The 11,968-nt window shown below is 45.4% G+C and overlaps 1 long non-coding RNA gene across 1 annotated transcript; it reads left to right on the top strand.

Moving 5' to 3' along the window:
- The first annotated feature begins 786 nt into the window (after window positions 1-786).
- On the top strand, window positions 787-4,456 carry LOC147971080 (uncharacterized). The gene is made up of 3 exons (XR_015604511.1): window positions 787-1,162; window positions 2,770-2,839; window positions 4,134-4,456. It is a non-coding gene; the product is annotated as an uncharacterized LOC147971080 (long non-coding RNA).
- Window positions 4,457-11,968: the final 7,512 nt, after the last annotated feature.

The following is an 11,968-nucleotide window of genomic DNA, read 5'->3' as shown; positions in this document are numbered from 1 at the left end:
TAACTGATGGTCGTGAAGTAAACAAGAAGGGTGTATTTCTCAAAATTTCATTTACCTCTGTTTTAAAATTTTGAGCTCTGGCACCTCTGCAAATCACTGCTTCCATCTGCGAAGGGACTATCTATTTACTTTTGTGTTGTGTCATCACCTTCGAAAATAAGCACCAGAACCAGAGAGCACTGTTGTCATGCTGATGCATTGTGTGTAGCTAATGTTGGTGTAACGCCCAGATAATTAAGCTACAGTGAACCTATATTAATGATGCCACGTCACCACGATTACTGTTGTTGATCTTGTGTTAGTTCGAAACGATTCAAATTTAAGTTAAAGGCAAACCACAAAAGTTTTCACACAATAAAACTAAAATGTTCAGGATGTGCCAAATAATTAATAAGTAATTATTTTGGATAAACCACACTTTTATAAAATGTTTAAATACTCTAAAATATTTAAAACAGTAGTTAAAGCAATTAAATAAATGCTTTTTAAATTGTAAAAATAGTAAACTATTTTATTTGAAGCCAAACTAATTGTGGCAGTATCCTAATTAATAATACTAATTTAGGGGGCTAAGTTCATAATTTACAAAACTAAAAATAAAAGGTATTTAAAAGAAAACATGAACTATAAAAAGAAAAATAGAAAAGGCAGAAAGACAAAGGAAAAGTAAAGGGCAAAGCCTAGTGTGCTACTGGGCCATAGGCAACTACAGTGCGGCCCAGCCCATCCCGTAGCGATCCCCTACCTCATGTTCATAGGAGGGGGATCGTGGCTCACATCCACGCCTCCATGGCGGATGATGGTGCTGTGTCGATCATCCGGCCAGCCCCCGAGTTGTATAAGACCGTCTCCGTGCCCCTCGGCGAACCCTAGCGCAAATCCTCTCCCTTCCCCACGCCGCTTTCTTCCTGCCCTGCCATGGTAGTCTCTGTCATCACCATCGATCCGTCACCCACGAAGCCACAGAGTGCTCCACGCCATACCACCATGTCCAGGAGATCCACCTCGACGTCCTCTTCCTCCTCACCAACGCACGTGAGGCCAGGCGCTCTACATCGTCGACATCGACTTCGTCTTCTTCATCGGTGCTCGAAGCTCGCCGCCAACGATTCAACGCCTCCTGCAACTACTAAACTCCCACCGGCATTTCTTGCGCCTCACGGTGAGCTCCCGGTCGAAACCCCTCTCCTCTAGACTTGGTTCGTTGTTTCCTGCTGATACTACCATCGCTACCGAAGCTCTGTCGTCGTCGTCGAGCTCGTCACCGTCAGTATCGTGTACTCTAGGGCCAGGCAAGCACGTCAACATGCTCGTGGCATCCCTGTGGTACCGCCTGAGCCATTTGTTTGGTCATTCTCCCCGCGTATCCCCGTATCTGTTGAGCTCTTGCTCCGGCCGCCGCTCGCCGTCATTGCTTCGGCCAACTCCGGCCATCTCTGCTCGTGTCGTTGATTTCGTTCAACGCACGACGTCGCGCCCGATTCGTTAGGTAGCAGCGGCCGCTCAAATCGTTGCTGGAGATGCCCGTTTGGTCCTCATTGTCATCCTCTGTACTCGCAAGCCGCACGCTGCTCGCACGCCGGCGTCCCGCACGCGTCCGCCTCCGCCCGGGCTCACCGGCCCCGCGCGTCGCTCGCTGCCTTACGCTCTGACGTGGCCTGCCCACGCCGTGGGCCGAGCCCTGACCATGCGCCGGCGTGCCGCGCCCCCGCTCGCCTCCTGCTGCCGCTGCGTTGCTGCAGTCTGCTCTGGTCGCCGCCGGAGCCGTGGCCGCGCTCACCCCATGCCACTGCTCGCGCCGCGGCCACCCACGCCTCGCGTCCAACCCACCCTGCGCCCAACATGCGCCGCCATGTGCATGCCGCTTGCTTCGCTGCAGCTTTGCTGCTCCCGCAACCGCTGTCTGCTGCTATGCTACGCGGCTACAGTAACATTCAGTTACTGTAGCGAGAGCTAGCTTTTGTATTTCTACAATGACTAGCCTTCTAAACTGCCACTAAACAGCGATAAGACAAGTCCTAACATGGGTACAAATTATATGAACTCAAAGTAGACGTAACAAGCCTCATTTTGTTCAATTGGACCTGCTTTAGATAATGCTTGGATTAAATCCTACAAAAATCGTAAAATGCTATCTTGTGTTAAAAGGAATAGAGTTACTCCTAGCATTGTGTGTGTGCGATGTGTGCCCGTGGGCTGTGCCACAGCCGTGTGTGGCCGGCCTAGTTTAATTAGGTCTAAACTAATTTAGTTTAGATTAGTTGGTTAATTAATTAGTTTAAGCCTACTACATGTGGACCCGATTTATTTAAGTTAGTTTTAGTTATTTGTTTATGTATAGCTTATGACATGTGGGCCACCATATTCCCTTTTGACCAGTCAAATTGACTTGATCAATTCGATTAAATAAATGCAGAAATTTCAGAAAATTGAATAAACTTTGAAAATCCATAGAAAATAATCCGTAACTTAGATCGAAATAATTTATATATGAAAGATGATCAGAAAAATTAGAAGAATCCGGATACGCAACCCGTTCATCCGTCACACGTCCCTAGCATAGCGAACACGCAACTCTCCCCCTTCCATTCATCTGTCCGAAAATGTGAAACACCGGGGATATTTTCCCGGATGTTTCCCCCCTTCACCGGTATCACCTCATACGGCGTTAGGTCACCCCTAGCACCGCGCATTGCCATGTTATGCTTTGTGTTGCTTTGTTTGCTCTATTATTTATTATGTTCCCCCTCTGTTCCTTCTTTCCGGTAGACCCTGAGACCGCTGCCGGTACCCCCGATCGACTACGGTGTTGACGACCCCTGCTTGCCAGAGCAACCAGGCAAGCCCCCCTTGATCACCAGATATCGCCTACTCTCCTCTATACTGCTTGCATTAGAGTAGTGTAGCATGTTACTGCTTTTCGTTAATCCTATTCTGATGCATAGCCTGTCATTGTTGCTACAACTATTGATACCTTACCTGCAATCCTAAATGCTTAGTATAGGATGCTAGTGTTCCATCAGTGGCCCTACACTCTTGTCCGTCTGCCATGCTATACTACTGGGCCGTGATCACTTCGAGAGGTGATCACGGGCATATACTATATACTTTACACTATTACATTACCGGTGATACTGTTTGGAGATGGGGGCTGAAGGGCCAGGTGGCTCCATCCACGTAGTGGTGGACCTGAGTTCCTGATGGCCCCCGACTGCTACTTTGAGGCGGAGCGATAGGGCAGGTTGAGACCACCTAGGAGAGAGGTGGGCCTGGCCCTGGTCGGCGTTCGCGGATACTTAACACGCTTAACGAGATCTTGGTATTTGATCTGAGTCTGGCTACTGGCTTATACGCACTAACCATGTACGCGGGGACAGTTATGGGCACTCGACATCGTGGTATCAGCCGAAGCCTTCATGACGTCAGCGACTGAGCGGCGCGCGGCGGATTGGACTAGAACGCCTGCTAGGCTAGGTCTGCTTCCGGCCGCGTTCGCAACATGCAGGTGTGCAAAGGGCGATGGGCCCAGACCCCTGCGCCATAGGATTTAGACCGGCGTGCTGACCTCTCTGTTGTGCCTAGGTAGGGCTGCGACGTGTTGATCTTCCGAGGCCGGACATGACCCAGAAAAGTGTGTCCGGCCAAATGGGATCGAGCGTGTTGGGTTATGTGGTGCACCCCTGCAGGGAAGTTAATCTATTCGAATAGCCATTATCTTCGGTAATAGGACGACTTCGAGTTGTACCTTGACCTTATGACAACTAGAACTGAATACTTAATAAAACACACCCTTCCAAGTGCCAGATACAACCGGTGATCACTCTCTCACAGGGCGACGAGGGGAGGATCATCGGTTAGGATTATGCTATGCGATGCTACCTGGTGAATTATCATCTACTCTCTTCTTCTGCTGCAAGATGGAGGTTACCAGAAGCGTAGTCTTTGATATGAATAGCTATCCCCCTCTTATTCCGGCATTCTGCAGTTCAGTCCACATATGATAGCCTTATTCCATTTGATACCAATGCATACATATGTAGTGTAGCTCCTTGCTTGCGAGTACTTTGGATGAGTACTCACGGTTGCTTTGCCCTCTCTTTTCCCCCCTTTCTTTACCCGATTGCTGCGACCAGACGTTGGAGCCCAGGAGCCAGACGCCACTGTCGACAATGACTCCTTCTACACTGGAGGTGCCTACTACTACGTGCAGGTCGCTGATGACGACCAGGAGTAGTTTAGGAGGATCCCAGGCAGGAGGCCTACGCCTCTTTCGATCTGTATCTCAGTTTGTGCTAGCCTTCTTAAGGCAAACTTGTTTAACTTATGTCTGTACTCAGATATTGTTGCTTCCGCTGACTCGTCTATGATCAAGCTCTTGTATTCGAGCCCTCGAGGCCCCTGGCTTGTAATATGATGCTTGTATGACTTATTTTATTTGTAGAGTTGTGTTGTGATATCTTCCCGTGAGTCCCTGATCTTGATCGTACATGTTTGCGTGTATGATTAGTGTACGGTCAAATCGGGGGCATCACAGTTGGGTGCATCATGACTAGATCTTTTTTACCATGAATTACAATGTTTAGTCAATGCTTGAATTTTGGAGGTGCTCTGCATTTATGTTTTGTGGTCTCGGAAAGGGCTAGCGAGAGACCACTATTGTCATATTATATCATGGTTGTTTTGACAACGTGTTGCTGTTTGAGATATCTTATTATTACTCGCCAGCTGATTATGTCATTGACATGAGTTAATACAATTTTTAAGAGTTATTGTCGGCATGGTTAGTTATAATATTGGCTGAAAACCTGGTTGTTGTTTAAGCTTATTTATGCAAACAAGAGCAAAAGAGTTCGTAAAAGTTTTTCTTTTTCACTTTCAGTTTATCAACTGAATTGCTTGAGGACAAGCAAAGGTTTCAGATTGGGGGAGTTGATGTGTCTCCAACATATCTACTTTCCTAACGCCTTTCCTCTTGTTTGGGACTCTAATTTGCATGATTTGAATGAAACTAAGCTCGGACTGACGCTGTTTTCAGCACAACTACCATGGTGTTGTTTTTTTTGCAGAAATGAAGTTCTTGGAATGGAACAAAACTTTGCGAGGATTTTTTATACAATATATGAGAATTTATGGAGCCAAGAACCATCGGAGGGGCACCTGGGTGGGCACAACCCACCAGGGCGCGCCCTCCCACTAGGCGCACCCAGGTGGGTTGTCCCCACCTGGTGGCCCCGCAGACCCTGAAACCGATGCTATAAAATCCTATTTTTCCAGAAAAAAATCAGGGAGAAAGAATTATCACGTTCCACGAGACGGAGCTGCCGTCACCTCCTGTTCTTCATCGGGAGCCAGATATGGAGTCCATTTGGGGCTCCGGAGAGGGGGATCTTTAATCTTCGTCATCACCAACCCTTATCCATCGCCAATTCCATGATGCTCCCCACCGGGAGTGAGTAATTCTTTCGTAGGCTAGCTGGTCGGTGAGAGTTCGATGAGATTCATCATGTAATCTAGTTAGTTTTGTTAGGGCTTGATCCCTAGTATCCACTATGTTATGAGATTGATGTTGCTATGACTTTGCCATGCTTAATGCTTGTCACTTTGGGCCCGGGTGCCATGATTTCAGATCTGAACCGTTTATGTTATCACCATTATATCTATCTTCTAGATCCTATCTTGCAAGTTATAGTCACCTACTGCGTGTTATGATCCGGCAAACCCGGAGTGACAATAGTCACGACCACTCCCGGTGATGACCGTAGTTTGAGGAGTTCATGTATTCACCGTGTGTTAATGCTTTGTTCTGGTTCTCTATTAAAAGGAGGCCTTGATATCCCTTAGCTTCCAATTGGACCCCGCTGCCATGGGAGGGTAGGACAAAAGATGGCATGCAAGTTCTTTCCATAAGCATGTATGATTATTTACGGAATATATGCCTACATTATATTTATGAACTGGAGCTAGTGTCGTATTGCCCTAGGTTATGACTATCACATGATGAATATCAACCAACAAATCGCCGATCCAATGCCTACGAATTTCTATTATATTGTTCTTGCTAAGTTACTACTCCTATCATTACTGTTGCACTTGCTACAAAACTACTGCTATCACTGTTACCGTTACTATTGATGCTGCTACTATTATCAAAACTATCATACTACTTTGCTACTGATCACTTTGCTGCAGATAATTAATCTCCGGATGTGCTTGAATTGACAACTCAGCTGCTAATACTTGCAAATATTCTTTGGCTCCCCTTGTGTCGAATCTATAAATTTGGGTTGAATACTCTACCCTAGAAAACTGTTGCGATCCCCTATACTTGTGGGTTATCAACGAACTGTAGCAACGGTGCATACTCAGGGAGAACTCTTTTATCTTGAAATTAAGTGAAGGGATCATCTTATAATGCTACCACCATTCTAAGCAAAGTAAGATGCATAAAAGATAAACATCACATGCAATCAAAATACGTGACATGATATGGCCATCATCTTGTGCTTTTGATCTCCATCTCCAAAGCATTGTCATGATCTCCATCGTCACTGGCTTGACACCTTGATCTGCAGTGTAGCGTCATTGCGTCGAGGTCGTCATGCCAACTATTGCGTCTACAACTATCTCTAACGCATAGTGATAGAGTAAAGCAGTTACATGGCGCTTGCACTTCATACAATAAAGAGACAACCCTAAGGCTCCTGCCGGTTGTCGATATTACAAAACATGATCATCTCATACATCTACATATATCACATCATATCTTGACCATATCACATCACAACATGCCCTGCAAAAACAAGTTAGATGTCCTCTACTTTGTTGTTGCAAGTTTTACGTTGCTTCTACGGGCTTCTAGCAAGAACCGTTCTTACCTACGCATAAAACCACGACGGTGATTCATCAAGTTTTATGTTTTAACCTTCTTTAAGGACCAGCCGTAGTCAAATTCGATTCGACTAAAGTAGGAGAAACAGACACCCGCAAGTCACCTTTATGCAAAACTAGTTGCATGCCAGTTGGAACTGGTCTCATGTGCGTGGACATGTAAGGTTGGTCCGGGCCGCTTCATCCCACAATACCACCAAATCAAAATAAGACGTTGGTGGTAAGCAGTATGAATATCACCGCCCACAACTCTTTGTGTTCTACTCGTGCATATCATCTACGCATAGACCTGGCTCATGATGCCACTGTTGGGAAACATTGCATGGAAAACAAAAAAATTCTACGCACATGCAATGATCTATCCATGGAGATGCATAGCAACGAGGGCGGAGTATGTCTATGTACCCTCGTAGACCGTAAGCATTTCACAACGAGGTTGACGTAGTCAAATTTTCTTTGCGATCCAACCGATCAAGTAACGAGCGTACGACACCTCCGTGTTCTGCACACGTTCAGCTTGGTGACGTCCTCCGCTTCCTGATCCAGCAGGACGACGAGGTAGTGGATGAGTTCCGTTAGCACGACCGTGGTGATGGTGATTGTGAAGTGATCTCCGCAGGGCTTCGCCTAAGCACTACGAAAATATGACCGGGTGTGTAAACAGTGGAGGGGGAGCCGCACACGGGTAACAATTGACCTGTTGTGTGCTAGGCGCCCCCCTCCCACATATATATAGGTGGAAGGGGCAGGGGAGGAAGCCTGGTGCACCACATAGGTGGCCGGCCGGCCCTAGGGCTCCTCCCCTGGCCGCGCCCCCTGCCATGTATTCCCAAGGGGGAAGGAAAGAGGGGGGAGAGGGAAGGAAGTGGGAATGCTAATCCACACTTTCCTTTTCCTCCCCGTTTCCTTCTCCTCCTTGGCCGGCCTGCTATGAGGGGCGCACCAGCCCCTTGTGTCTGATGTGTTTCCTCTCTTGGCCCATAAGGCCCATAACTTTTGTCGGGGGTGCCCAGAACCCCTTCTGGTGACCCGATAAGTACCTAGTAACCCCCGAAACACTTCCGGTGTCCGAATACTATCATCCAATATATCAATCTTTATCTCTCGGCCATTTTGAGACTCCTCGTCATGTCCGTGATCTCATCTGGGACTTCGAACAACATTCGGTCACCAAATCAGATAACTCATATAACACTATATCATCATCGAACGTTAAGCATGCGGACCCTACGGGTTTGAGAATTATGTAGACATGACCGAGACACCTCTCCAGTCAATAACCAATAGTGGAACCTAGATGCCCATATTGGTTCCTACATATTCTATGAAGATCTTTATCGGTCGAACCATTATGACAACATATGTAATTCCCTTTGTCCATCGGTATTTTACTTGCCAGAGATTCGATCGTCGGTATCTCTATACCTGATTCAATCTGTTTACCGGCAAGTCTCTTTACTCATTCCATAATACATCACCTCGTGACTAACTCCTTAGTCGTTTGCTTGCAAGCTTATGATGTGTATTACCGAGAAGGCCCAGAGATACCTCTCTGATACTCGGAGTGACAAATCCTAATCTTGATCTATGACAACTCAACAAACTCCTTTGGAGATACCTCTAGAGCATCTTTATGATCACCCAATTATGTTGTGATGTTTGATAGCACACAAGGTATTCCTACGGTATCCATGAGTTGCATAATCTCATAGTCGAAGGAATATGTATTTGACATGAAGAAAGCAATAGCAATAAAACTGTACGATCATTATGCTAAGCTTACGGATGGGTCTTGTCCATGACATCATTCTCCTAATGATGTGACCCCGTTATAAAATGACAACACATTTCTATGGTTAGGAAACCTTAACCATCTTTGATCAACGAGCTAGTGTAGTAGAGGCTCACTAGGGACACGGTATTGGTTTATGTATCCACACATGTATTTAGGTTTCCGATCAATACAATTCTAGCATGAATAATAAACCTTTATCATGAATAAGGAAATAAAAAATAACAACTTTATTATTGCCTCTAGGGCATATTTCCTTTAGGGTATGCATGTGATGTGGTATAGCCTTCGTCGTGGTAAAGAGTTTATGTATGAGATGGCTAGATGTTGTAATGTTAAGTGGCCTACGCGTCACAGCATGATGGCTAGAGCCATGAGATTGCCACGTTAATGTAAATTTTGTAGAGATAGCCTACAAGTTACATGTGACGATGGCAACCGTACATGGAGGACCTCGACGAGGAGAAGGTGTAGATGGCGTGGGACGAGGTGCTATAATTTCATGCCATGGCAGAATTTCTGAATTTGGTGCCACGACAATGTTTTCTGAAAGGATCGACACGACAACCTTTCTAAAATTACCGCCACGACATCATTTTTGAAACAGCTGCCACAACAAAGAAATATTGGCCATCACGATGCTTCAACTAGAGATTGAAGATGATCACGGAGATTCCCGACGCCAAGGGCTATACAATATCATGCTTTTATGAACTACCTGAGATGTTTATCCCTTTGTTGTTTGCACCCTTTGATTGCGCAGTAGTTAATTATTAGGGAATCTCTCATAGTAAATATCAAGCTAAAAGGTGCTCTTCCCAGTGTTGCAACTGTCTATAACATGTGGCCTTTCGGAGTACTACACGTTACCATGAGTACACACAAGAAGTGAAGTGTAAGGCGGGTGAGGTAGGACTTCAAAGCAGAAACACTTGGTTGTCTTGAAATTCTAGCAGAAAAGTTCTGAGCTCGGAGCACAAAGCATCGAAAGATGAACATGAGCCATATGAAGATATGATCGCCAGAAGATTGCCTATCGGTTCAAATTCACATAATATGAGGTGCTACCATCCATGGGTGTGAATGAAATCAGGATCTTCAATCCCTCACTTTCAATTATGAGAGATATTGATCTGAGTGGGAGTTAATGAGTTATATTTTTACACTCATTTCAACCTTGTTTAGACCAAATTATTTCACTAAAAGAGAGATATTCGCTTTGATATTGCCACTAATGACTAATGAATGCAAAGGATTCCACAAAATCATCTATTTATTTATTTTTCCCATAGGAAATGGGATAAAAAGGGAAGAAATCACGTGGGAGAAAGGAAAGGAAGGAAAATGGAGAAGAAATAAGTCACCTGGAGGCGTCAGAAGGCCACCAAAGCCAAAGACGGCGTTCCATGCGACTACACGCGCTTGCGTGAGCAGCCATTTTGTGTGGAAACCGAGGCAGGTCATCCACCCGAACAACTTTTATAAAGGGGACCCCATCGAAATGTCAACGGGAAGGGGAGAAAGAGGAGTGTTGAGCACAACCAGAACCTGTTCATCATCATCTTCATCCACAAATCCTAGCCGCTGCCATTTTCATCTCCATAGCCATCTCCACCACCATAGTGCCCTCTCATCTAGTTCATACTTGTAATCATGCATCGCACAAGGCATCCATTGTAAGACATATTGCAATCAATCAATCCCAAGATGTGTTCTTCAATGTTTTCTTCTCACGATCTGATTTCCATGTGTGAGTAGTTTGGTAAGGTATGGGGTGAGGCATGAGCCTTGCAACCCCAGGTAATTGGTGAAGCGGTCAATGGAAGTATTTGACACAATGTCCCATATCTATGAAATAAAATTGTTTTGTGAAGTATCTCTTGTCTTGTCCGCGATCTTCATCCCTGCAGGTACCCAAGATCATGGAGATTGAGCATTGGTGAGGCTAGCAGCAAGGGGACCGTGAAGTGTTATACCGAACACCGGTGACAATGAGGTTTAGTAGGGTAACATGGATCATACCCTTGGGGATTCATGAGGTGTAGTCATTAAACGCCCAATGGTTTTGTCTAATATTATTATCTTCATTACCGGGGCAACCCCGCGAGCCAGATAGGGCCTTCAGTAGGACAACTGATTCTTGATGCAGGACTCATGCCGGTCAAGATGTTATATGGACACATCCCACACTCTGATATGAAGCACGAAACTCTTGATGGGTGTTGGTGCAATATCTGCCTACCTTGTGTTTTGGAAATTGTTGACAGAAACAGGTATGGACTGATTTGTTTGCAAGTGCATACAGAGAGAAATAGTCCATACAAAACCCGAAGTGAATGTTGTCGCTGGTGTCAAGTTCGAGTAACTTCACCCAAGTATACCTGCGTTGCAGAGAAGAACGAGCTATATCTGATGAAGTTATATAGACGAGAAGTTTGATGTGGAGAATTTAACCCCTCGAAGTTTTACTGCTAAAGCAAAGCATTTGGTTTGGTATCGTTGTCCGAAGAAATTGACTACAACAAATGGAAGTCGAAGACAAAGTGAAGACGTAGTATTCATCTCTGTGTTCTTCTTTCATTCATTTGAGTCATAGGACCTCTGTACTATTAAGAGGGGTATAGGTTCTCGAAGCTTAGATCCACTGTGATGCCTAGCCAAAACCTATGAAAGTTGCGAGAGAAATCTCTTTGTGTCCGAGCAAATACTTGTCAGCAAGAGACTTTGATCTTCTTCGCTATGAGAGATTTGTCTCTGACCAAGGAGTTAGCATTACTTGTTCCTCAAGTAATGTTACCGTTGTGCTCAAATCCAAACATTGGACTCATGTTGTTCGGCATTGGCTGCTCTCGATGTCCAATTTGGTCTTTTTCCCATCAGCGAAGGCTACGGCTATGAATGGCCACCCCGCTCCAACATTGTCCGCTGGCTACTCCACTTGAGATTTCTGAGAAGATTGATTTGAGAAACCTCTCTCCGACTGATTTGAGTTTAAGATTCACCGAGAGAAAATCAAGAGCCCAAACTCAGACAGTGGTTTAGCATCACAGTAGTTTTGAGTTAGAGTTCTTGTACTTATTACTCTTGAGAGTTGTGCACTCTGTAGATAGATAGGTTTCCGCTTGAGTGTTGAAGAGTTGTTATAGTCACCGAGCTAGATCTTCAGCAACCAAGAGTGATTGTGGTTCACCGATGCGGCTTGAAGCTACGTAGGTATTTCCCCAAAGAGGAAGGGATGATGCAGCACATCGACGATAGGTATTTCCCTCAGTGAAGAAACCAAGGTTA

Source organism: Triticum urartu, chromosome 5A (assembly GCF_056163025.1).
Source record: "Triticum urartu cultivar PI428250 chromosome 5A, HENAU_Tu73, whole genome shotgun sequence".
In the NCBI taxonomy this organism is placed as follows: domain Eukaryota; kingdom Viridiplantae; phylum Streptophyta; class Magnoliopsida; order Poales; family Poaceae; genus Triticum; species Triticum urartu.
This window is presented reverse-complemented; position numbering and strand designations above follow the sequence as displayed.